Here is a 26052-nt window from a genome sequence, read left to right as displayed (position 1 = left end):
ATGCTCTTTCTACCATGCCAGGCCTCTCTGTTCCATTAAATTATATTTAGCCACCAAGTCAGGGACTGTCTTGGGTCCAAATATCTCAAGCATGAATGAGTTGAGACGTTCCAGGCTTGAAGGGTCAGAAATGGTAGCTGGGTCCATGGAGAGCAATGCAGCAGGCCACTTCATCGAAAACCATGCAGCCTCACAAAGGGAAAGATGTCTTGGGCCAGGACAGCTGAAAGGATGTTTATGGGAAGAAAACCTGGCGGAGATTAAATCCTGTGCGCCCACAACACCCTTGATCCCAGACTGTTGTTTATGGCCAGAGCAGCAGAAAGCCAAACAGAAACTTATTTTTTTCTTTTTTCTGGTAATAGCTTTTGGGATTTGTCTTAGGACAAAGAAAAAGGGTTGCTGACCTGGGCCAAGTGTCCCCACCTCCCTTCCTCCATCCTTCAAAAAACATAACCCCCAAATCACAAATGGAAACGAGGGCAGATGAAGTCCAAACTTCTCAACTTTTCACTTTCAGCCTGGTTTTCAGCTCTGGGTCTTTGGGAGTTGTCAGTGACTAGATAAAATATTTGAATTTTAGGGTGATCGTTGTCATTCTGTCTCTTTATGAAGGACATTTCAAGACAGCTGGAAGAGAGGAGAGAGGCCAGAATTATTCTTATAGTCCAGTTATCTTTGAGCAAGTCTTCAAACCTCAGCTGGAAAAAAATCAAAATAATGTTTGCAGAGCCAGCGAGCATATTTTCTGTCGTTTCCAATCTTATTTTTATCTTTAAAAAATTTACAAAGAAGACAAGCACATTAGAAAGAATTGGAGAGAAATTTTGCAGAAGCAAATGAAAAAAACAGTCCCATATTCCTTATCCAAATACTCTGCATTTGTGTGTGTTTTCTTCCCATCTTTTTCCTCTCCTTCATGTTACCAGGTTGCAATCATAGTGTTCATGTAACACTTGTTTAGATCTACATATTTTCAATTAATATTATACTATAAGCTTAAAAAATTAGTCTCTATTATCGTTGAGAGCTGCACAATGTAGTTTAATTGTTCCTTGACTCCAGACTTAAACTGCATTTTTATTAATGCATTAGATTGCTGTTATTAATATAATAGGTTGCTACTAAATTAATTATTGTTTAAATTTAGTTGTACTTCTCAAAACCCAAAGTTTTATGACAAAAGAGCCCTTATTTTGTAGGGATATATAAATTACACAGAATGTGGAATAAAGAAGAATGAAATCCCAGATTTTGGGCATTAGCAGGAAATGTCAAAGTCATTTATTTCAAAATTCCAATTGAATTTTGGGCTTCCCTTATAGCTCAGTTGGTAAAGAATCTGCCTGCAATGCAGGAGACCCTGGTTCAATTCCTGCGTCGGGCAGATCTGCTGGAGAAGGAATAGGCTACCCACTCCAGCATTCTTGGTCTTTCCTTGTGCCTCAGCTGGCAAAGATTCCACCTGGAATGCAGGAGACCTGGGTTTGATCCCTGGGTTGGAAAGATTCCCTGGAGAAGGGAAAGGCTACCCACTCCAGTATTCTGGGGAATTCCATGGACTGTATAGCCCATGGGGTCGCAAAGAGTCAGACATGACTGAGCGACTTTCACTTTCACTTTCATGTTCAGTTGTGGGAAGCTCTGTCCTAACACAGGCAATCAGTTCTGTCTTGAACAACTCTGATATCTTTCTATCTATAACTTCCCTAGAGTAACAAGAAAATGTTTCCACCCTTTTCTGTTAGTGGTAATCAGTCTTCTCCCATCCCAGTTAAGGCAGCAATTCCCAATATCACTTAATTTGTATCGACTCATTCCATAAATATTTATTGAGGGCCTCCTATATGTCAAACCCATTAATAGGCATGGGAGACAGAAGGAGAATACTACATGCAATCCCTTTTATTCTGGGGTAGACATATCTGGGAAGGAAAAGACATATAAAATGAGTACCTTACGCAGACAGGAGGCACAGGGAAGGCAACCCAGAGGAAGTACCACTGAATCTGAGGTGAGAAGGCTGTTAGCTAGTCAGGAAGCGTGGACATTGTCTCAGGCAGAGGAAAGGGTAGGTGCAGAGCCCGTGACAAAGACACTAGTCAGAGATGCAGACATTAACCCAGAGATGCGGGCAGCATGGCTCTTGCTCACACTCATTACAATAAAGCTTTCTGTTGATGATTCTCCTGCTAACTAGAGAAGCACATACTATCCTAGGACTAAGGAACCTCAGAGATTACCTAGATCACTGGTTCCCTGAGTGCACGCACAATATGCTAAGGAGCATTAGTTCCATTGGGTGTTAAAGGCTTGTACTGGGAAAAATAAGACTCCTATGTTTAAAGATATTCTGGAAACACAAGGTTAAATAAAGAGAAACGGATGTTTTCACTATAGGGTTTTCTAGAGCCTTTCACAGGCACATCGGTGTTGTCATTCTCTAAGGAGCATCGTTACACGTGGTGTTTTCAAACATATTTTACCATGAAATCATTTTATGTGAAGTACCTAGCGGGACTAAGTTTACCTGGAACTTTCTTTGGGGAAAATGTATATACAGACCAATCCTGAATTTTTACTCTGTAGGAAAATGAGACCTAGAAAGAAAAAATAACTTTCCTAAATCACACTAAGAAATAGAACAGTAGCCAACTTCTTCTGATTCTCAGATCATTGTGTGCTCTGGTATAACTTAATGTCACTCTAAGCTGTTCTTCAGCGTGTACTGGGAACCTGAAACGTATCCATTGCGTGGCCCACGTTATGTTATACAGTGCCTACATCTGTCCTGAGAAGTTCTGATTTACCTACAAGGAATCTTATTAGATACTCCTCCTGGAGTCACTCTTACATCCATTATGAGGGCTTCTTCCTGATGACCTTCTCATCCCTAATGGCTGTACCTTGGCTCTACATCCTATCAGGTCCTACCCTGATGAACCTTCTGTTCTGATGCCATTGCAAGACAAGTGACAAGGGACCCTGGAGCGAGGAGAATTCTGAGTTAAATGGGACTTCAGCAGTCATCCAGTGTAATTTTTTCAGCCCATCAAGGTGCACTTATTCTCTGTGCAAACCTTTCCAGGAATGGGGAACTCTCTACATCAACCCATTCTGAGTCTGGATGGCTTCCAGAAAGAACAATTCTGGAGACCCATTACAGAAGCCTGGTCAGGAACCAAGCACAGACTTCTCATTCCATCCTAGAAGAAAGTGACTCTTGGGCACGAAAGTACACCCTCAGACACCATCACCTTCTCCTTCACCAACTGCCAGGCTGCACTGCAGAGGCAAGGACAGAAGCTGACTCTAGGAGCTCAGTGCTGGCAGCCAGCAATCACTGTCTTTGACTTGAGTAGCAAAGTGTTTGAAGTTGATTTGTCTCAAGAGAAGCAGCTATGGATTTGTCTTTGATTGCTGTTAATTCTCTTAATGAGAAAATCTATAAAGAGAACTAGGAGGAAGAGAGATTTTTATTGTCTTTCTTTTATTTTAATGACAACAGAAGATATAATGTAGAGGGGAAAAGATTTTCTTGTGGGCCCTGGGCCTGTTCACCACAGGAAGAGGCTGGCTGAGTCCCAGCTCCCCAGGAAGGAACTCGTGAGGAAATGAGGCGGCAGGGGAACAATAAAACTTCTAGGAAACGGCATGTGTCTTCAGAAGGAAAACAGGAGCAGCTGAGGGAACAGAGAGCTCCTGATGAAATCAAGATTTGTGTGTGGCTTAGGCCTTGGGCCTTGGGACAAGGGAAAGGAGAGGCTTGATGAAAGACTCTTCCCTGAGAAAACACAGGATGGTTATAGACACCATAAATTTGTACTCAGGCCTTATTCTTAACCTGATCATCACACCTTGAGAGGTGGCAGGATCCTTGGCAAGGGGAGGGCCAAGAGGTTACAGTGAGATGTGTCCATCCATTTGTCTATCTGTCAGCAGCTGGCATGGCCACATCCGCCCTAGGCCCTGACTTTGTGGACGTAATTATTTGCTTCTCTAGTGCCTGTGGGTTTTCATCTCTCTGGTTGCCCTCAGGTCCCATCCCAGAACAAGGTCATGACCGTAAATCAGCCCCCAGAGGCCCAAGAGGAAGCTTCCAGCTTCTAGACCTGGCCTAGCCCTTGTTGGCCTTGTTGGCCCAGTCTAGTGGAATATTTGGCGCCAAGGAAATCAAGCTGTGTTCTAATAATTCATGAAGTGGTAGGATGTTAGGACTGAAAGGAACCTCTGGGATGATTAACTTGCTCAACCAACTAACAGATGAGGAAACTGAAGCCCGGCAGGGCAGAGGGCGTGCTTTGCTCCAGCTCACGTGGTTGGCAGGAGCCAGAGCCAGGTGTTTAGATCACATGTCAGCTCCTTCTCCTGGACTCGCAACAGAATAGGACCAAGTACAACAGGGAGAGCTATGCTGCCTTCTCACACAAACGTGCATGCTGATACACCATCAGCTAGAGCCAGTGGGGAAACAGAGCTGGCCTCGGCTTCAGGTAATCAGACAGCTCCAGGTGGCATCCTCAAATCAGGCAGTTAGTTGTCAATATCACTGCCGGATAGGTTTCTGGGTTCCCCATATGCAATTCACCTTAAGTATTTCTTTTATTGTGTGACCTTCCAGTCCAGACCTTCAGAAGCTCTCTGCTGCCCAGCATATTAAGCCCCTGTATCAGTTTACATTCAGTCAAGAAAATTTAATCTCTATGACTGTATGGGAATAAGAGGATTAATATTGGAATTAGAGCTTAAATGTAGGGAGATTTGGGTGGGGGTGAAGATCAAGAAGGATCTACCATCTGGGGATCAGAGAAATATTCACTAGAAATATTCACTAGAATGAATCCTGATGGACTAGAGTAGGGATGTTCTCCAACCACTCTGACTATGAAAGGGCTGAAAGGGGTCTGGAAGCCTGTTGTGTCTGACTACCACACCTTTCTGAAAAGAATTCATTCCTCCCTTCCAAATACCATGCATTTTCTCATTGGCAAATTAACCCAAAACTCTACAGGGAAGGAGATTTCTTCTTTGAAGGATTTGGTGGTGGTGCTGCCAACACAACAAAAACACAGTCTTAATTCAGCAGCCTGTTTTTAAAAGGTTTTTACAGCTCAGTCTTGCCAGTCTAATACCCCTTCTTAATAGACAAGGACACAGAAGCATGCTGCCCTATGCCAGTAGTTGTGTGTGTGTAGCTGAGGTTATCACAAGTACCTTCTGTGGTCACCATTGCAGTACCCAGGCCAATAGTCTAAAGTGATCAAATCCTAGTGGGGCAAAAAGAAATGCGTGTGCTTAGTCACTCAGTTGTGTACAACTCTTTGTGACCCCATGGACTGTAGCCCACCAGGCTCCTCTGTCCATGGGGATTCTCCAGGCAAGAATACTGTAGTGGGTTGCCATGCCCTCTTCCAGGGGATCTTCACAACCCGGGGATCAAACCCAGGTCTCCTGCATTGCAGGCAGATTCTTTACTGTTTGAGTCACCCAGGAGCCAAGTTGAGCCAGTGGGTGGGATCATGGGCTACTGCGTGGGTGGTGAATAGAATAAGTAGAGGTGATGTAGAGCCAGAGGCCTGAGAGAGATTTCCTAAGCTGGATTTCAGGTGTTTTCAGAATGTCTTGACATCAGCGGTCCATAAGAGTGGCTACTCCTCAGAATCACCTGGGGAGTTTTTACAAAATACCAACATCCAGACCCGACACACATGATCAGTTTTATAAAGTGTAATAAAATGCTGTTGGCTGAGAGGTTGGATGGGATGAGGTAGGTAGGAGGCTTGCAGAGTAGTGATGATTGGGATAATTTCAAAGAAGAAACTAGAGGAAATTGACCAAAGATAAGGTTATGAATTTATAGAGTAACAAAGTTTATGGTCATTCATTTCTTCCCCCAACATTGCTCAGCTGCACAGGTATAGAAGTAGAATATGAAAGAGGTCTCGAGTTGAGGTTTTGTCAGGCAGATATGGCAGAAAGATTCAAAGACAAAGAAACTGAGGATGTCTGATAAAGTAATTGCGGTGATCAACCATGGAGTCCTTGATGGACAGAGAAGTAGGAGAGAGAATGGTAGGAGGCAGTCTGTGCAGGGGTGGTAACATGGAGGAGATGAATTTACTGGGAAGAGTTGGCAACTGTGGTCAAGTAAGAAGCAGAAGAGGCACTCTTCTGAGGGAACAATTCTAGGTGATAAGATGTGGGTCTGAATCATGTAGAGGGGATGTGCTGTGTGCTAAGTTGCTTCAGTCATGTCCGACTCTTTGAGACCCCATGGACTCATGGAGCCCACCAAGCTCCTCTGTCCATGGGATTCTTCAAGCAAGAATACTGGAATGAGTTGCCATTTCCTCTTTGGGGGTCTTCCTGACCCAGGGATTGAACCTGTGTGTCTTAAATCTCCTGCATTGGCAGGAGGGTTCTTTACCACTAGCGCCACCTGGGAAGCCCTTTTACTATAGAGAGGATAGTAAAAGGAATCAAGGAAACCCAGAGATTATGAAGCAGGTCGTTTGACAAGAGGCTTATGTAGATATTGAAATTACCTGACGTGGAATGACAAAAATTGTGATCCAATCTCCAAATCCTCAATAACAGGGGCCTGGAAGTCAGCAAGTGACAGCTGTAGTTGGAGAACAAGGGCCTCAGAGTGAATGCTCTTAGACTGCTTGGTCTCAGCCAATAATAACCATCCAACATGTGAACCCATCAAACATGGGTTGCCACTTCCTTCTCCAAGGGATCTTCCTGACCCAGAGATTGAACCTGAGTCTCCTGCTTGGCAGGCGGATTCTTTACCACTGAGCCTCCTGGAAAACCCCTTAAAAAAGAAGAGGAGCTAAAAATTAAGTTCTTTTCTAAGAGTTACAAGGGGCTTCCCAGGTAACACAGTGGTAAAGAATCCATCCTGCAATCCATGCAGGAGACAAACAGGAAACTCAGGAGACATGGGTTTGATCCCTGGGTCAGGAAGATCCCTTGCAACCCACTCCAGCATTCTTGCCTGGAAAATTCCATGGACAGAGGAGCCTGGCAGGCTCACAAAGAGTCAGGCATGATTGAGCACTCACACATGCAAGGGTTGTAAAGGGTCATAAGGAAATTCTGAGGAGTGATTGTGGAGATGGTTTCATGAGTGTGTATATATTAAAAGTTATCCTTGGGTCTTCTAACATGAGCAGTTGGTTTAATTTCATTTTATGCCAATTATATCCCCTGGGAAAGCTGTTACTAAAAAAAAAAAAAAGTTTGCTTTCTCAATTTACTGAATTCATACAGGTTTAGCTTGCTCACTGTAACACGTGTGGAATTCCTCCCACTCCACCTTCCTTCTGCCCACATTATCGTCCTGGAGAAAAACTTTCAGTAAGTGGGCTCCTGTTATACTTCAATCCAGTCCAGGCAAAAGTGACTATCCAAACTGTATATTTTTTATATTTTTATGTAACACATTTTAAGTATTATTTAATGTATTTCAGAGCAATGTTGAAGGATAAAAAAAATTAGATGGTGGAGATCTGGGAAGTCATTTACCTTCATAAGTCTTCTCATCATAACTTGCACTTTTCTTAATTTAACTTACTCCTGACTTTAATTCATAATACTTGAATACACATGCGAACCCACAAAAACAAATCCTTCTAGGCTTTAATTTCTATGAACATTATAGGCCTAACTTTAGCCATGTGGAAACCCAAGAGTCAATAGAATTACAAACCGTTACGAAGAGCAGAAGAATAAAAATGATTTACTTCCCTTCTTTCTTAATCTGCCAACCAGGGATATGGCATTACTTTCTTAAATGTTATTTCCTCTGCTAGCAGTTTTACAATGCTTCTATTATATCCTCCATTTTTCTCATGAATAATATTTTATCACTCCCTAAGGAACTTTGTTTACATTCTATTATAGAGCGTCTGGAAAGGTTAGAAATCTTTTGAATCCAAATTGCTTAATTGGGGTATCAGAAGAAAGTATCAGAAGTCACTTCCACTGACGCCCAATCTATATTCTAAGACATGAGTTGTCATGGTATTGGACTAGAGTGTAATAGGGAGGACGTCAGAAAAGCTACTATTTTGTGGTAATCTCATTTATAATGTTTCTATGAATGTTTCCTCCCTGGGATTGCCTTGTAACCATTTACCCATTACAGTTTGCTCCCTTGGAGTCAGTAGAAGCTTCAGTCAAAGAAATCTGCTAAGGTTTAGAAAGATAGATCTATATCTATCTACCTTACATCACTCCAGGACCCAAAGAAGAAATAATGAAATGGGGGTGGGGAAAGATCATGGTTATAGTCTGCCTGCAAGGGACAATGTACATTTTGTGTAGTCACCACTTTCCTGGGTTGGGATTCATAAGCCTAATCATCTTATGTCTGTGATACTTTCTTAGGTACAGTAAGAATGGCTAAAGATTCCTATTCCACAGTTGTGGGATAAAGATACTGTGTTGGGTTAGATTCCTCCAAAACAGATCTTGTATACTGAGGAGAGGAACAGGGAGTAAAAAAAAGAATTGAAAAAAGACAATGTCAGTGACCAAGCACATCACTGCTGCAGGCCTCAAACAGCACAGTTCTATCCCCTTTCCTCTGTGACTGTTTATGGGTGGGCTTTGACTTAATTTGGTCCAGTATGGAACCCAGATTGCCTGCTAGTTGGGGAAGAGAGTTTGTGGACATGGACCAAGAGAGAATATAGACACAGGAGCTATTGGTAGATATCCCATGACCATGGAGCCAACCTTAAGATGAAACTAACTGTGAAAAGTGGAATAAAGAGATGGAAAGAAATCCATTCTTGTTGATATCTTTGATCCCCTGCACTACCTCAGGACTTTCCCTTTACACAAGCCAAAGTGCCCTCTATTGATGAAGCTGATTTGTGTTTGTTCTTCAGGCTACTTGCCACCTAAAGAATCTTAACAGATATATTATTAGTGTATGCAAAGTGTTTAGTGTAGGACCTGACATATAATAATTGAAACACAAATGACACCTAAAGTTACACAGAAGGAAATGATGGAGAGTGAGATTAAATCTTATATAAGCCCTTCAAAATATGTGTTACTTCGGTATACACATAGGAATAAGAAGAGGGCTTCCCAGGGGCTCAGTGGTAAAAAAAAAAAAAAAAAAATCCACCTGCAATGCAGGAGATATGGGTTCAATCCCTGGGTCGGGAAGATCCTCTGAAGAAGGAAATGGCAACCTGCTCCAGTATTTTTGCCTGGGAAATCCCATGGACAGAGGACACTGGTGGCCTGAGGACACACACAGGAATAAAAAGAGGGTATATACAATATTTTAAAGTTTAAAAATAGAAAAACTAATTTAAAATTAAAAAATAAAAAAGGAAGTAAAAAAAAAAGGGGTATATAAAGACATGAAGAAGATAGTAGTTGATCACAATTACTAGCCTCTGCCCATCTCAACCAGCCAAGTTTGAGAGAATAAAGAGCTTCAACATGCCACTAGTCAATGAGAATGTCCACTGGGCAGAACTGCCCATCACACCAGCAAGTGTGATTAATCTTGCTACTTAGGTCACAGGAGAAGTTCCTGCTCTCCTGATGCCCACTGCAAAGGCTCACCTCATGGGTCTAATTCCCCAGTTACTGCTTAGACTCTAGTTTCCTGCTCAGTCTACAGTTTGAGCTGAAATCCACATATTTGATCCGAACGCTAACAACTAGATCATTCCAGTCCCATGCATCAAGGCTCTTCTTTCACATGCAGGCACCTCATTTTTCCAAGGAGCACTCAACGTGGCAGGGTGACTGAGGTTGAGGGCCTGCGTGCCTGCTAAGTTGCTTCAGTTCTTTGTGATCTCATGAATTCTAGCCTTCCAGACTCCTCTGTCCATGGGATTCTTCAGGCAAGAATCCTGGTGTGGGTTGCCAGAGGTTGAGGGCAACCTTGTACTAAGAACTAGCTCTCCCCCATGACTGTGGAGTGGTATCAGCTCTGCCTGAGTCCTCATATTATTCTCAGTTCTCTGAATTGTTGCTTGTCAAGGCAAACAGTTCAGAAACGAAGTATTATCCCTCACATTTACTGTCCCTGGAACTGCCATCCTGAAGGCCCAAGAAGAGAACAACTGGAAGTTAGGGGCACAGCTCACATGGCCTGCTCCATGAGTCAGAGGTGCTAACCACCAGAATCAGGTCCCAGTCTCCCAGGGCATCCCAACACCCCATCCAGCCTCCAAGGCCAGAGAAAGTCTCTCTTGTCTTTACACCTAATATTTGCTCTATTTCCCACCCCAGGACAGATTCACAATTGAAATTCTTACAGTTGTCTCCATTATTTCTAAAAGACAATTAGAAAAGCAAAATATTCTCTGATGGTGACATTTCCCCCCATGGTTTAAGAGGTACAACCTTATACCATGGTTACTTTGTTACATAATTATATATAAACGTGCCTTCCCCTTTCTCTGAAAAGAAGGTCTTTGAAAGCAGAAATCATACTATATTTGATTCAAGCCTATGTGCCTAGCTCCTGATTGTGTATCTGGTGTATAACAGAAAGTCAATCAACATCTGTTAAATAGAAACCTAGATGGGTGGATGGAGACATGGATGGATAGGTGGGTAGAGAGATGGATAAATGGATGGATGGATGACAGATGGACATTAAATAAGTAAATCTAAAACCATTCCAGGAGCCAAAACAATGCCTCTTGATCCAAGTCCTTTGACTTAGAAAAGAGTAAAAAACATCAATATTTTCTATTAGACCTTAAAAGACTTTCTCATAGAAAATCATCTATTAACTGCTCCCTCCAAAACTGTAACGTATAAATTCTAAACTGATTTTATTGATGAGGAAACAAAAGTTCAGAGAAGTTAAATAAGTTGTCTACATTAATTAGCCAGCTAGTGATTGGCCTAAAATCAGGTCCTGTGCTCCAGGGTCCAGACTGTTTCCACTACTGAGTTACCTCTCATAAGAGAGTGGAAAACCTCTCACTTCTCGAAATTACATTAGACTTTTTACAGAAATAAATGTTTAGTGCACAGATTAAGAATCTGATGGCAACATGAAAGACTACAGGGTAAAATGAATATAAAAACAGAGTGAGTTATTGCAGAAAAAATGCACATTTGTATTTAATGTGATTCTACTTTCTTTTCTTTTTTTTTTTAATAAACCACCAACTTGCAACAATTAGGTTATAGTTATAGGCAGCTTGGAGAAGGATGTTTTGAATTAACAACCAAATTGTCAGGTTTCTTTGTGGAGCATTTTATTGTTGGGTACAGTTGGAGGGAATCAGTCCCAAAGGAGGCCCATTTGTCATTCACATAATTCTGCTGAACAGATGACTTACCCACAAAGCATTCTTCTTGCCTTCCTCCTCCCAGCTCTCAGCACTGCAGCCACGCCTCCTCAGACCACCAGGGCTGTGCACAGAGCTTCACAACTGGAAGGGACGTCAGAAAGCAGTGAGTGTGAGCCTTGGTTCGCATAGGAATCCCTCTTCAGTTCCCCCAACCTGAGGTTACACAGGCTCTGCTGATAACCTACCATAATAGGGCCTATGAGAAGTGATGGAAGTTCAAATCCAAGCTCTTCCCTAGCGCTTCGCTTGGTCTGGGACGTCAGACAAGCTCTATAACTTCTCTGACTTTCAGTTCTCTCATCATACAAGCTTTCAGAAACAAGGTGAGAACTTCATGATGAAAGGCACACAAAATGCCTCATACAGACCCTGGCTTATAGAGGTGCTCAATAAACAGGACTATTCTTGATTGTTGGAGCCTTTAAAATGTTGTTGGAATATTTTCACTTGCATCTTTCTAGTTCTGGTTTCTCTGACTGTGAAGGGCAAATCTTCCTCATAGTCACCTTTCAGATATTGACAAGTAGCTCTCATTGCCCCTGTGTCATCTCTTCTTCCACATTAAACAGCTCTGGACTCTTCAACTTCCTCATGGCATGGTTTGTGATCTCCTCTGTATCCTGGTCTCCCTGATCTGCATGTATCCTGCTTTGCCAGTGATCCTAGTACAGTGTCATAACTCTAACAGCAGGTCAGCTATGAGCTATGAGGGGGATAAAGTTTGTACCTCTCATCTCTCCATCTTTTCTTCTCCCATCCCAATCTCAAACTCTTTGTACCTTCATGTGCCCCTGACTCACCTCCTCACTGATGGCCCAGCATAAGGAAAGTTGTATTATCGAACTTGGTCCAGAAGCAAGAGAAGATATTGAGAGAAGGGTGGGCTCCTGGATGTACCCAGGAGCAACTTCCCCTTGTATCTCCATAATACTAACCCTGCCACCCTGCTTAATAGGTGAGAGTCCCTATCACCCCCATGCTTCCTGATGATGACATTAAGGGTAATTTTACTTCTCCAAGGGCTTCTGAGTTCCCAGAACACATGAGAAAAATCTGTGGATTTTTCTACAATGCTTTTGATTCCTCAAAATCATCAGGAATTATTGCCAAAAGGTTCCAGTATTTGGGGCATGAGCTACAGTGGGTCCCTTATGATTCCCATCCCAATTATTGATGCATTCGTAAAAAGTTAAGACAGTATTCAAAACCATAAATATAGGCCAAAGACTTTAATGTATATCCAAACTATCTGAATATATAAAGAGATTTGCAATAAACTGGTGGCAGATTTCTAAGATTTCAGCAGCTCTTACTAATCTCTGATTTATTTATTATTGGAAAATCAAAGATCCCTTATACTTTATGCCAGCATAAAGCTAGAGGCATATGATTTGGCATCAGCTCAAGTCTAAGGGTTCAATACTAGGCCTGGGAAACCCAGGGCTGAGTGATAAGAGGCAGCACATTTCCTAGTATCCCCAGCTTGGTTCAAAGCTGAAACACCAAAGGTGAGTAGAGGTAATTGGGACAGAGAAGAGCACTGAGCTGTGTGTATGTACACTGTGTATACTGTGTGTACCCATGGTTCCTGTTGTCTTCTTTCCTCCTAGAAACAGGTTTAGAAGGCTGGTGTGGGTCTACATTTAAGCACTTACAAGGGAGCAGATTGGAGATTCCAAGACGTAAATGATGTCTCAAAAACTCAGAGGACTGAAAATTCAACCTTTCTTTAAAATTAATTGTCTGCAGCCAAAATGCTTACTCACTTGGTTCTTTTGGAAGGTGAATACTACACTGATTTAAAGACTGACTTTTGCAAGTGGTCTAATAGTACATAATGCACTTTGAGACAGACAACACTGTCCTTTTGTTTTCAGGATGGAAGAAAGAAATGCTTCTGCTCTTTCCTTCCTTTGGGCACAACCTGAAACCCAGAGTGATGAGAGAGAAGATAGACTGACCCATCATATACAATAAGTTACTCCAAGGTCATTGAGCCCAAAGTACCCCCACTTTCTTTGCCAGGATATCACATGGGAGTTGCTTTCCTTAACTACCGTTTTAAAAATATTTTTTCTTCATCTTCATTAAAGTTGAGGCATTATATCATCCTAGAACAAGCTAAAGTATGTCTTATTAAGGAACTAATTTGTTTCAAGCTGTTTTAAGACATTTTATATATGTTCTAACAATCATGCCATACAAAGTCCATTCCTGTAAGGTGAAACTGCTGCTGCTGCTAAGTCGCTTCAGTCATGTCTGACTCTGTGCGACCCCATAGACGGCAGCCCACCAGGCTCCGCCGTCCCTGGGATTCTCCAGGCAAGAATACCCCTTTATACCAGTGAGAACATGAAGATGCATAAAGTCTCAGAGTGGCTTTCCCAAGGTCCCAGGGCTTGGTCACTAAACCAGGCATGATTTCCATTCGACAGTGTCAATCAACGGTGTCCTCCAAAGACCTGGATCCCAAGGAGAGAAGAGGAAGCTTGGAGTGGAAGAGAGAACTTTAGAGGAATCTGTACTCAACAATTGTGAGGTCTGGGGCAACTCTACTTTACTATTATAGAAAATAAGAATGTCATTCCTTACTTTACAAAGTTGCTATGATGATCAAATGGGGTACCATGCAAGAATGTTTTATGCAGGCCTAGTGTATATGATCAGTGCTCCACATAAGTTAGTGAAATCTGATTCTGTCTCCAGAAACTAATTTTCACAAGGAAGCAGGGAAGAAATTACCTGGAAGAGGCACAGGGCATTGTAAATGAGAGGAAGACCCATCGTCCAGCCTGCAGGGCCCTCTGAAGCCAGTTGCCAGGGCTCTGACCTCTGGACAGATCTGGTAGAACTGGGAAAGTGGACCAGAAGCTGCCTTGCCACTTCCTCAGCGTGTAGAGACCAAATAACCCACTGTGCATGATGTCCAAGGAAGAACAAATATAGATGCCCTCATCTTCCCTGAATCATTGATTGTGTTTGTCTTGTGAAAAGTCCTATTGCTGTCTTTATGGCAAACTCTAAAAAAGTATTTTTGCTGCTCGTTTATCCACGAATAACATAATCCCCCCCAAATAGCTATTTTATTATGACCACAATCAAAGCTGAAAACAATTTTATTTTCCCCTTTGAGGTCCTTGGGAACAATTTTAATTTCATAATAAAGTGAAGCAGTCTAGGCTTTGCTTCTTAGAGACAGCAGACCAGGGGTATGGATCCAGGAACCCAAGAGTCAGAGGTGGGCCCCTGTTGGGGGGCTTTCCCACAGTCAGTGATCCAGATGGCTTGGAAATCATTCCAGAAACCATCTACAGTGCTCTTTCCCAGCAGGCTGTCACTGTATAGGAGGGCAGAGCATGGATTCATATCACATCACAGGGAAAAAAATATCCATGTGGGAGAAATCTAGCACTTCAACAGATCTCAGACCATGGTGGTGGGGATCCAGAGAGAGAAACGGATCTGTGATAGGGGATGGGTCTTCCCTGTGCAGCCTGCATAGCGGCAAGGCTCCACCCAGGACCCCATCCTGGAGGATAGCCTCACCATCCCTGCTGCCTCAAGTCAGAAGCTTGAGTCCTATTAATATCCATGTCCCCACAGTGGGCTGCCATTTCCTTCTCCAGGGGATCTTCCTGACTCAGGGATCGAAGCTGCATCTCCTGCATTGGCAGGCAGATTCTTCAGTGAATTCTTTATCACTGAGCCACCTGGAAATACCTCTTTAGCTTAAGTCTTCCTCATTTCTCTTTTGGCTTTTTTCCCTAAACTCCTCTCTTTCTCTGTAACCACCTTTGCTCAGACACTGTCATCTCACTCTCATCTGGACAGTTGTAGAATCCCCTGATTGGTCTCTCTGCCTCCAACTTGTTTCCACCCATTCCTCCTTCATTTCACCAAGCCTATCTTACACTTCAATAGTGAAAGTGAAAGTCGCTCAGTTGTGTCTGACTCTGTGTGACCCCATGGACTGTACAGTCCATGAAATTCTCCAGGCCAGAATACTGGAGTGGGTAGCCTTTCCCTTTTCCAGGGGATCTTCCCAACCCAGGGATCAAACCCAGGTCTCCCATGTTGCAGGAAGATTCTTTACCAGCTGAGCCACAAGGGAAGCCCAAGAATACTGGAGTGGGTAGCCTATCCCTTCTGCAGCAGATCTTCACAGCCCAGGAATTGAACCAGGGTCTCCTGCATTGCAGGTACGCTCTTTACCAACTGAGCTATCAGGGAAACACTATGTCTTACACTTTAGTCCTCCACTAAAATCCTCTAGGATCTCTCAGTGGCCTTTAGTTAAGTCCCAATTTCTTAGCCTGGTATGCAAGACTATCCACTTTTTGGTCTCTGCTTACCTCTGGTTACTTAGGAAGAATTATCTTTTTGCAAGATTGTTTCATAAAAGTGAATCTAGATTCTTATCTCCATATTTCCTGACTTTTTATGATGAATATTTTTAACATAGAAGAGTTGAAAGAATTACATAGTGAAATGCATATACCTGCAACTCAGATTCTACAATTAGCATTCTATAATATTTGCTTTATCACATATTTATCCATTCATCCATACCTCCTTCCATGTATAAATTTAACATGTTTGATGCATTTCAAAATAAGTTCTGGACCTCAATGTTTTTCATCTGTTAACCTTCAGCATATATATCATATGACCATTAGATTTGTTTACATCATCCTTTTCCTCCAAAATGACTTCTGAAAGCATAGATATATTAGGACTAACAGATTTGCAAAAGGCAAGTTAAGTATAAAAAATAAGAGCAAGTTAAGGGAAGAGAAAAAGTTTATAAAGAATCTCTGACTGAATAAAATTATGTAAATGAATGCAAAAATACCTCTGAGCTTCCTAGAAACCAAAAATCATATTAGGTATATTGCTTTAATCTTCTTGTAGAAGGCCTACTAGGGACACATTTTTCAAGTTTTGAAATCTGTGAATTTGTCAGACAGGTATGTTGTTAAAGGGCACTTAGAAATGTAGAAACAACACTAATAGAATACAATGGTTAAGAACTCAGACTCTGAAGCAAGAGGACTTGAGTTCAAATTTAGCTTCACCACTTACCATATATGGGAGCTTACACAAAGGCTTTTAACCATTCAGTTTCCCCATCTGCAAAATGAAGATCTCACAGCACCAATTTCATCTTGTTTATTTGGTGACTTTAATCAGATAATGTGCTTAGATCACTTAATATAGTGCTGAGCACATAGTAAGCACTCAGTAATTATAGTTGTTATTTTAGCAATAAAAAGAAATGCTTCAGCAGAAGGTGAGATTATAACATCAAAGCATGGTTTTATAAAAGCTTTTATATGTCACAGTGATAATATTCAGGAATAATGTTTTCTTTCAATCTAGCTTAGTACAGAGAAAAATCGAGATACTCTTTGAGGAATACAGAAGATATCATTGATTGCTTACACAATAATGGTCCCTGCTTCTTTCTAGAAGAATCTAAATTTTATTCAGCTAACAGACAAAACTCAGAGCAAAATGTTCATCCCCAGAAGGTGAATCATTCTAATTCTAAGCCAATCATGCTAATTCCATGCCCAGAAGTTAGTGATTGACCTAGAAATAAATAATTAGACTTAAGGAGCAATGTGCTAGAGTGTGTGTGCAGAGAACCATCCTGATAAAAAGGGAGGGGAAACTCCAAGGGAAAGGCCTATTCCTCACTTTCTGTTTTATATGGTATATGAGGATTTAATGCATGGTATTACAGTAGCCGCTTTGTGACCATGAGGAGAAAGCCAAGGAATTGCTGAGAAGCTGACCCAAAGCCTTGTTGTCCAACTTCTTGTTATGTGAGCTGAATGAATATTTTTAATCCATTTTTAGCTAGTCATTCTATAATATTCCATTATAAGCATTCTTAGTTAATGATAAAACAAAGAGCTAATATTTCCTTTCAGTGTATCCCTGCTGTTTATTGTCTTTATCTGACAGGTTTGACAATAGCTGAAAGGACTTTAAAATGGGTTAGTCTTAATGGTACATAATCACTAAGAGGAGATATCAGCCATGTTTCAAGAATCCCAAGTTTAAGCGAATCATGGCAGTCATTTCCTGCAGCAGCTGCAGAAGCTCTGCTTACTGAGTTCAGCAAATGTTTGGTCAGGTAGACATACCACCATATGGCCCATTACCCAGAAACTTCATTTAAAGAGAGAGTGAGCTTATAACCTACCAAAGGCAGTCCCTGGAAGTATCTGAAATCGAATCTTCAAGAGGTTCTTGCCGTTAGGGATTCTGGCTGTCTGCTAGCACAATGACCAAGCAGCTGTGGCAGATGGATAAATCAATCCCCATGGAGTAGGAAAATGGCTATTTGCCCTCTGCTGTGTTTCAACGCATTAATTTTTTAAAAAATTTTATTGGATACAATTGATTTACAATGCTGTGTTAGCTTCAGGTGTACAGCAAAGTGAATCAGTTATACAAATACATACATTCATTCTTTTTTAGATTCTTCCCCCAGATAAGTCCTTACAGAGTACTGAGAAGAGTGCCCTGTATTATACAGTATGTCCTTAATGGTTATCTGTTTTATATATAGCAATGTGTATGTGTCAATCCCAGTCTCCCAACTTATCCCTCCCCTCACCCCCCTTTCCCCTTTCTGGTAACCATAAGATTTGTTTTCTACATCTGTGACTCTATTTCTGTTCTGTTAATAAGTTCATTTGTACAATTTTTTTAGATTCCACATATAAGTGATATCATGATATTTGTCTTTCTCTGATTTACTTCATTTAGTATGATAATCTCTAGGTCCATCCATGTTGCTGCAAATGCCATTATTTTGTTCTTCTTTATATATGTATACACAGATACAATATCCCATTGTATACAGGTGCCACATCTTCTTGATCCATTCCTCTTGTTGATGGATATTGAGGTTAATTCCATGTCATGGCTGTTGTAAATAAGTCTGCAATGAACATTGTGGCGCATGCATCATTTTGAATTATGTTTTTCTCCAGATATATGCCAAGGAGTAGGGTTACTGGATCATACGACAACTCTATTTTTACTTTTTTGAGGAGCACACATATTGTTCTCCAAAGTGGCTGCACCAATTTACATTCCCACCGTCAGCAGAGTAGGAGGGTTCCCTTTTCTTCACACCCTCTCCAACACTTATTGTTTGTAGATTTTTTTGGTGATAGCCTTTCTGACTAGTGTGAGGTGATACCTCCTTGTAGTTTTGATTTGCATTTCCCTAATAATTAGTCATTAAAAACATTAATTTATTGAAATCAATGTGTGACATCATAGAAACCAACTGTGTATTTGGTTACCATATAGTAGATTTTGGGTAGGAAGAATCAAATTCCATTGTCAAAGTTGGGGTACTAGTTGGTGTAAATATAAGTATTCATACACGGGACCTGTATTCTACATTTGGTAACATATCTCCAAAATCATTATGGAAGTAAGGGGGAAATACATGGTTAAATATTAAAAAAAAAACCCAAAACCTGGAACCATGCAACTCTTCATGAATGCTTAATTATGAGAGGTAGCTGTGCGAGGGGTTGTGTGCACCCCAGCACAGCTGTGATCAGTGTCATCTGCAGAGCATGGAGGGGGGACAGGTAAGGGCACTGACTTTAGACGGACTTGTAGAGACTGCCTGTTCTCCACCAAAACCGTTCCTGCTTCCTAGGGACACAGCAAAGGCACTTCCAAGCTGCCCTTGCAGCTGGGCATGACTATGTGAGTAAGTTCCAGCCAGTGGGATATGAATGGAAGTCATATGTTTGCTATTTTCAGGCTTGAAACCTCCCACACAGCCTACTTCATACTCTTTCTGTTTCTGTCATTTTGTTGTAGACAAGGGCCATACCGTACAAGGTAACAGACTCAGTATGAAAGAAGACTGGATCCTTGGACTGCTGCATGCAAGACAGCTGACTCCCACACAACCTGGACACCTACTTGGGATTATCATGTGAGTGTGAAATAAGATCACATTGTGTTTAAGCCATCATACGTTGTTTGGTTCTATTGTTGTTTGGTTCCAGCAGTTTAGCCTGCACTAAGGGATACAAGGGCTTCCCTAAGGGATACCCTGCACTTAGGGTGGCACAGTGGTAAAGAATCCTCCTGCCAGTGCAGGAAATGCAAAAGACATGGGTTCTATCCCTGGATTGGGAAGAGCCGCTTGAAGAGGGCAAGGCAACCCACTCCAGTATTCTTGCCTAGGAAGTCCCATGGACAGAGGAGCCTGGCAGGCTACGGTCATGGGGTGAAAAAGAGTTGGACACAACTGAAGCAACTTAGCATGAATGCATGCAAGTGTTGCAATTGTGTATCTATTAAGTATATGAATGTTTTCCCCCTCTGGAGTCCCATATTTACTATAATGTACGTATGAATACATATAACAAGCTCAATGGAAGTATATTATTTTAGTCTCTAATAAGGTAATTTCCCTTAAAAACTCATTTTTGTTAAAATAAATACAGGTGAGTATTTGAAAAGCCTGGCAGGAGCAGAGGTGGCCTCCGGGGGCTTTGGGTTCTACAGTCCCTTCCTGCAAGGCAAGAGGAGGGTCGAGAATGGGAAAGAAGCAAACTGAACAGTGGAAGCCAGGGTACTGAATAATGTTATTTTCCCCCTTGGGCCCCATATTATTCACAAAGTTTGCATTGCTCACGGATGCTTTTGCTTGAGTATTGCATCCTTAAAAACATTTCTTTCTGGAGAGCATCCACAAAGGAGTTTGGAGTTCTGCTTTCACTTGGATATGGAGCAAGGGGCAGGCATTTCAGACACCCACTTAGAGCTCTTTCAGAAAGATGCACAAGGGGCTTTCAGAGTGCCAGGGAGGAAATGTTTTCCCTGGCAAAGTCAGAGAATTCTTCAAGGAGGAACTGAGTCATCTTGAGAGAGGAGTCAGAACCCGCCAGTCGAGAGAGGGAGCAAGGGCATTCCAAACAGAGAATAACAAATGGATTTCAGCCTTGTCAGGCCATGGCCTTCACGGATTTACCTGATTACCGGGCCTGGGTGCCTGACCCTGTCGCCTCGCCATGGTCAATGTGGTTAACACCACACTTATCACAGCAGCATGTTTCTCTGCAGTTACCTAAAGACAGGGACGTACAGCTTCTCAGATAAGGGGCTCATGTGCATCCCAGCAATCTTGTCAATTATCCCTGGACTGATTTGCACGCCCGCTCCTTCTCAGCATTAACACTGGCTGGCGAAGGGGACGCTTCCTTTTATTGGTGCCTATTGTGCTGTCAGGCTTGGTTTACAACACAATAAGCTTACAGACACTCACAATTAATGAGCTTCTCATGAACGTTCACAAACACATTAAAAATGAGCAGGTAGCAAATTATCTACGGATCCCAATAGTCTGCACCTACATTCATATCCAGTTTTTAGTAGACTGGAATTGACTAAAAGTCCCTGTCATTTGTCAGGTGGTATGTCAGCTTAATGGGCCCAGAGCTCATTTATGGGTTGCCATCTCCCACTAAACTGTCTAAATTGTCTGCCTGAGCTTCCAGAAATACCTGAAGGGGTGGGTCCTGAATATGAGCCTTATCTGATCTTGAAATCTGTGTGGACCCCCATTCTTAAGGAATACACTATGGAATTCTGAGAAAAAATCTGCACCCTCCCCCACTTTTTTTTTTCAAAATGTACATCCAAAAGAAAGATGTAAGTGTGAACAGTATGGGGAGAAGCACTTATGGATTTGGGTTGAGTCTCTTGTCTCACTTGCTGTGTAATTTTGAGGAAGGTAATGTCTCTGAGCATCAGTTTCTTCATCTGTAAGTGAAGATAATCATAGCACATTTCACATAAGAATTAAGAGAAAGAAAGAATACAAGACATACCAAGTTTACATAGCACTGTGATGAGCGTTGTGAGTCTGTGTGGGTGCTTGCTAAGTCACTTCAGTAGCATCTGACTCTTTGTGACATTATGGAACATAGTTCACCAAGCTCCCGTGATTCTCCAGGCAAGAATACTGGAGTGGATTTCTGTGTCCTCCTCCAGGGTAATCTTCAACCCAGGGATCAAACTTCCATCTCTTATCTCTCCTGCATTGGCAGGCGAGTTCTCTACCACTAGCACCACCTGAGAAGCCCTGTGAGCACTTTACATTAATTCAGTTTCTCCTCCTAATAATCTTATCTGAGAAAAGCACTATTTTGTAATCCCATTCTGCAGCTGAGAAAACTGAGGACTTGAGAGATTAAGTAATTTGTTTAAAGTCAAATAGCTCATAAGTGATGGACCTGGGATTCAAACAAGGACACCGTGATGCCAGAGACCTTTCTCTGTTGAAGGATATTATGCTGTGCTACCTGGTCCATTACCTGGAAAGGAATTAGTTATTGCTCTTTGAATGCAGGGAAACTAGAGAGATGAATAAGATATGCACCCAAATTTAGGAAAATACCAGTCTGTCAGGGAGATTTGTCTTGACCAGTCTGTCAAAGCCATTTGAACCTTGGTTAGTGTTATAACTGGGGCAATCACATATATCAGATTTGATTGACGAAAACAAATGAACACAAGCTCAGTGGCCTAAACCAACACTCATTTAATACTTCACAGTGTCCGTGGGTCAGGAATGCAGGCACAGCTCAGCTGAGGCTCAGGGTCTCAAAGGCTGCAATCAAGAAGTCAGCAGTTTCCTTTCTGGAGTTTTTTGATCGCAAGCAGAATTCAGTTCCTTGCATCTGAAAGATGGAGGCCTTCAACTCCTAGAGGCTGCCCAGTGTTCCTGGCCACAGTGCCCGTGGCTCTTTCCATAGGCAGCAGCTCATTTTTCAGAGTCCACAGGAGAATCTCTGTCTTTGGAGTCTTAGATAATCAAGCGAGTGACTATCCCATCACCACTGCCATATTCTGTTGGCCAGAGGCAAGTCACCCATGCATGCCTACGTGCGAGAGGAAAAGATTAGAGAAAGGCATGACTCAATAGGGGTCACTGGAGGCTGTGTCAGTCACACCACACAGTCTATTATTCTATTGGGACATTCTTGAGAGTGAAAATATGCCATTAATAAATACTGGATGAACAAGCATAAACTGAGACTGTCCCAAGCAAACTGGGACATATAATCGTCTAAGCTAGAAACAGCACAAGACACTTAATACTGGGCCAGTGGAGACACAGCATAATTCTGATCTGGTGGATCTGATAGTACTCCTTTGAGCAGGTGATTTTTCAATCAGGTTGTGAAGGATGGGTTAAATTTCTACAAGCAAAAACGGTATGGGGCAGGAGAGCATTTCAGGCAGAGGAGGCATTTTGGGTGAAGATGTAGCACTGAGAAAGAAACAGGTCAGGATCTCAGAATGAGAGATTCTGGGAGGGGCTTGTGAAACATGTTTCAAAGCCTTTATTACAGGGAAACAGGCACAGGGGTCTACCGAGTTCTGTGGTCTTTGGCTGGGATTTCTGACTAGAGGTGGTGGTGGTGGTGGTGGTTTTGTCGTTAAGTCATGTCCGACTCTTGCGATCCCACGGACTCTAGCCAGACGGGCTTCTCTGTCCATGGGATTTTCCATGCAAGAATACTGGAGTGGGTTACTGTTTCCTTCTCTACTCTGACTAGAGGGCACCTCTCCAATCCTTAATGCATCTTGGATATTTGGAGACCCACAGTTTAGGGGAGACAGGCCCTCAGCCTTCTGCCTCCTGGGAGAACTTCTTTTATACATACATGTGGCTTACGAGCCCCTTACCTCATCACAGTTGTGGAGAAAATTCTAGAGAAAGGAACAAAAATGGGTCAGCTAATTCCACAAGTTTGATCGATGTTTTGTTAGAATTGAGGTTCAGCAGCCACCTTAGTCCACAGATCAGCTCTGCAACTGTCTTAATCAGAGCCGTGGTGGGTGCAAGTTCACTGTGTCGTTGTTTCTGCTGGGTCACTTCTTTGGAGCAGTGTGTGCCTGGCTCACCTCCCTGCTTCAGGGGAGGTCTTGTTTATTTCCCATCCATCCATCCCCTTCTGTGACTCAGTGTCTGCCATGAAAGGGGGATTTCCTGACCTCGCACCAATTCATCCCTCACTTAGATAAACAGAAGCGATCCCTGACATGGCCACTTATAGGTCCTCTGCTGCCACTAACCCACTGGCGAGCACCACATGAGAACCACGTCCAGGGAAGGGCCAGAGACAGTGCCATGGAGGATGAGGTGTGTGGTTCAGACAAAATCTGAGTCAGCCGCTCAGGCTCCAGCAGAGAAGTTGGGATGGGGACATTGAACCCCATCTGTGCCAAGCTGCCATGGCTTTGGCTTCCTGCTCTGGGGTGGCAAACTGGCCGTACATTATAACTTTGGGAAGGATGGGGCTGGCTCACATGGTTGGAGCAAGGAAGGCAGAGGGAACATGAGACAAGTCCAAAGAGCTGGAACTGGTCTTCTTCTCCACCATAAAGCAAAGGATACATATTCCCTGGGATGCACTTACTCCCATACTCAACAGCCGTTAACTGATCTTCATCTATGTCCCAGGCACTGGAAGTTCAATGGTGACCAAAACAAAATCTCTCTCCTCGTGGATCTTATAGTCTCAGATAGGGATGGGGAAGAGATAATCTGAAAACAAATAAATACAAGGTAGAATAAATATTAAAAAGCAGAGACATTACTTTGCCAACAAAGGTCTGTCTAGTCAAAGCTATGGTTTTTCCAGTAGTCATGTATGGATGTGAGAGTTGGATTGTAAAGAAAGCTGAGCGCCGACAAATTGATGCTTTTGCACTGTGGTGTTGGAGAAGACTCTTGAGAGTCCCCTGGACTGCAAGGAGATTAAACCAATCCATCCTAAAGGAAATCAGTCCTGAATAATCACTGGAAGGACTGATGCTGAAGCTGAAACTCCAATACTTTGGCCACCTGATGAGAAGAATTGACTCACTGGAAAAGACCTTGATGCTGGGAAAGATTGAAGGCAGGAGAAGAAGGGGATGACAGAAGATGAGATGGTTGAATGGCATCACCGACTTGATGGACATGAGTTTGAGCAAGTTCCGGGAGTTGTTGATGGACAGGGAAGCCTGGCATGCTGCAGTCCATGGGGTTACAAAGAACTGGACATGACTGAGCAACTGAACTGAACTGAGAATAAATAAATAGGGGTGGGGTACCTGGTTAAATAGAGGGAAAGGAAGTTTTCTCTAAGAAAGTGACATTTTATCTGAGATGAGTCAGAAATACCAAGAGTGTTGCAGACAGAATGTGTACACATGCCCTACAGTGGGAAAGAGAAATTGAGAGAAAAGAAAACAAAACTGTGTGGCTGGAGTTAAGGAGTGAACAAGAGCATGAACTGAGTGAATTACAGTTGGAGGCAGGTCACAAAAAGTACTTCCCATTCTCAGGTGGATGTTGATAATGGGGGAGGCTATGCATGTGTGAGGGCAGGGGGTACATTACTATATCTCCATACCTTCCTCTTGATATTGCAGTGAACCTAAAGCCACTCTAAAACAAAATAAAGTATTGAAAAAAAAAAAGCTGGGAGGAAGCTGGGATTCTTTTTTAAAGATAGTATACTGGATAATTTGGATATAGATTATCCAAATATCACTCCATAGTGATAACAGTCTGACAAGGAACAGCGTTCTTGGGGGCAGAAAGTCACAGTCATCACTAGAGAGACTGACAGAGTGGCAAGACAAACACCCTGAGGATCAGGGGAAGTAGCCACAGGATTCTCCTAAAAAGACAAAGTAGGATGATGAGGGTGGTCCCACTGGTGGAGCAACTTCTACATTCAACAAATCCCTCCCTGGTCTTCAAAGGACAGTGTCTTAAGGGCAAAGGATCCATCCGGCCCCCTAGTTAAAAACAGAGCATAGGAAAATACATGTGAAGGGAAGAAGGGGGAAGGGAGGAGGTAAAATGGTCCAAGGCTGGGGATGGGACTTCCAGCAGGTGACACCCACAAGGAGAGGGATTTCCGAGTACCTGGGGTAACCGGCTTTCTGCACAGAGGCCTGGAGAAACACGTAGAGAGATGGGAGAGGCCTGCTTCCTTCCTTCCCCTTAATTCCGACAAGAGAATGGCTGTATTCAGAGTTCTGGTCCATGAACTGGAGACTTTTTTTTTTTTTAACAGAAAGGAACAGTCAGTTTTACCTCTTTCCCAGAAGGCATTTCCCCATGGAAAAACAAACAGACCAATGGTGTGGCAGACACTTCTGCATGTAAATTCACTCCAAGGAAAGAGTTAAAGTGCTTTCTAATATAAATTGGTTTTCGGTATTTCAGTGCCAATATAATTAGATTGTAACAAGCAAAGCCCTGTAACATAACACAGCGAAAATTTGAAAATTTGATTCTATCTGGCAAACAACCAAGTCCCTGCGTGTGCGCAAACCTGACATTAATAAGCTACAAGAGATTACATGATTTAGAAAAGAAGCACTTGGTGTTACCAAATCAAATAATAGATCTCTAGGCTATAATTAGGAGAATTGGAACTCAACAATGAAGTCATAATACTGTAATTTAGCTGTGAGTAACAGAGCCATGGAGGCACATTAGGAGGTGGGTGGTGTCTCCGTGGCACGCAGCTCCCAGGGGGGCGCCTTCTCGGGCACCCCACACGCAGACACCTGTTGGCACCATGATGCCACAGGATGGACCCAGGTCTGCCGTGGCTGGATGGCAGAGGCTCTGGGGCCC

The 26052-nt window shown here is 42.6% G+C and overlaps 3 long non-coding RNA genes across 3 annotated transcripts; 1 reads left to right on the top strand and 2 right to left on the bottom strand.

The window, feature by feature from the left end:
- Positions 1-286: 286 nt before the first annotated feature.
- On the bottom strand, positions 287-9836 carry LOC145526262 (uncharacterized). The gene is made up of 2 exons (XR_014068809.1): positions 9598-9836; positions 287-630 (listed from the first exon to the last, which is right to left on the bottom strand). It is a non-coding gene; the product is annotated as an uncharacterized LOC145526262 (long non-coding RNA).
- Positions 9837-9898: 62 nt separating this feature from the next.
- LOC145526264 (uncharacterized) lies at positions 9899-19368 on the top strand. The gene is made up of 4 exons (XR_014068811.1): positions 9899-10595; positions 11374-11674; positions 13787-13890; positions 19212-19368. It is a non-coding gene; the product is annotated as an uncharacterized LOC145526264 (long non-coding RNA).
- Positions 19369-21921: 2553 nt separating this feature from the next.
- Positions 21922-25850, bottom strand: LOC145525333 (uncharacterized). Its single transcript, XR_014068115.1, has 3 exons — positions 25333-25850; positions 23831-23958; positions 21922-22285 (listed from the first exon to the last, which is right to left on the bottom strand). It is a non-coding gene; the product is annotated as an uncharacterized LOC145525333 (long non-coding RNA).
- Positions 25851-26052: the final 202 nt, after the last annotated feature.

This window comes from Giraffa tippelskirchi, chromosome 11 (genome assembly GCF_054371585.1).
Source record: "Giraffa tippelskirchi isolate mGirTip1 chromosome 11, T2T-mGirTip1v1.2.pri, whole genome shotgun sequence".
In the NCBI taxonomy this organism is placed as follows: Eukaryota; Metazoa; Chordata; class Mammalia; order Artiodactyla; family Giraffidae; genus Giraffa; species Giraffa tippelskirchi.
Note: the sequence above shows the minus strand (reverse complement) of the source record. Positions and strands in the feature narration are given on the sequence as shown.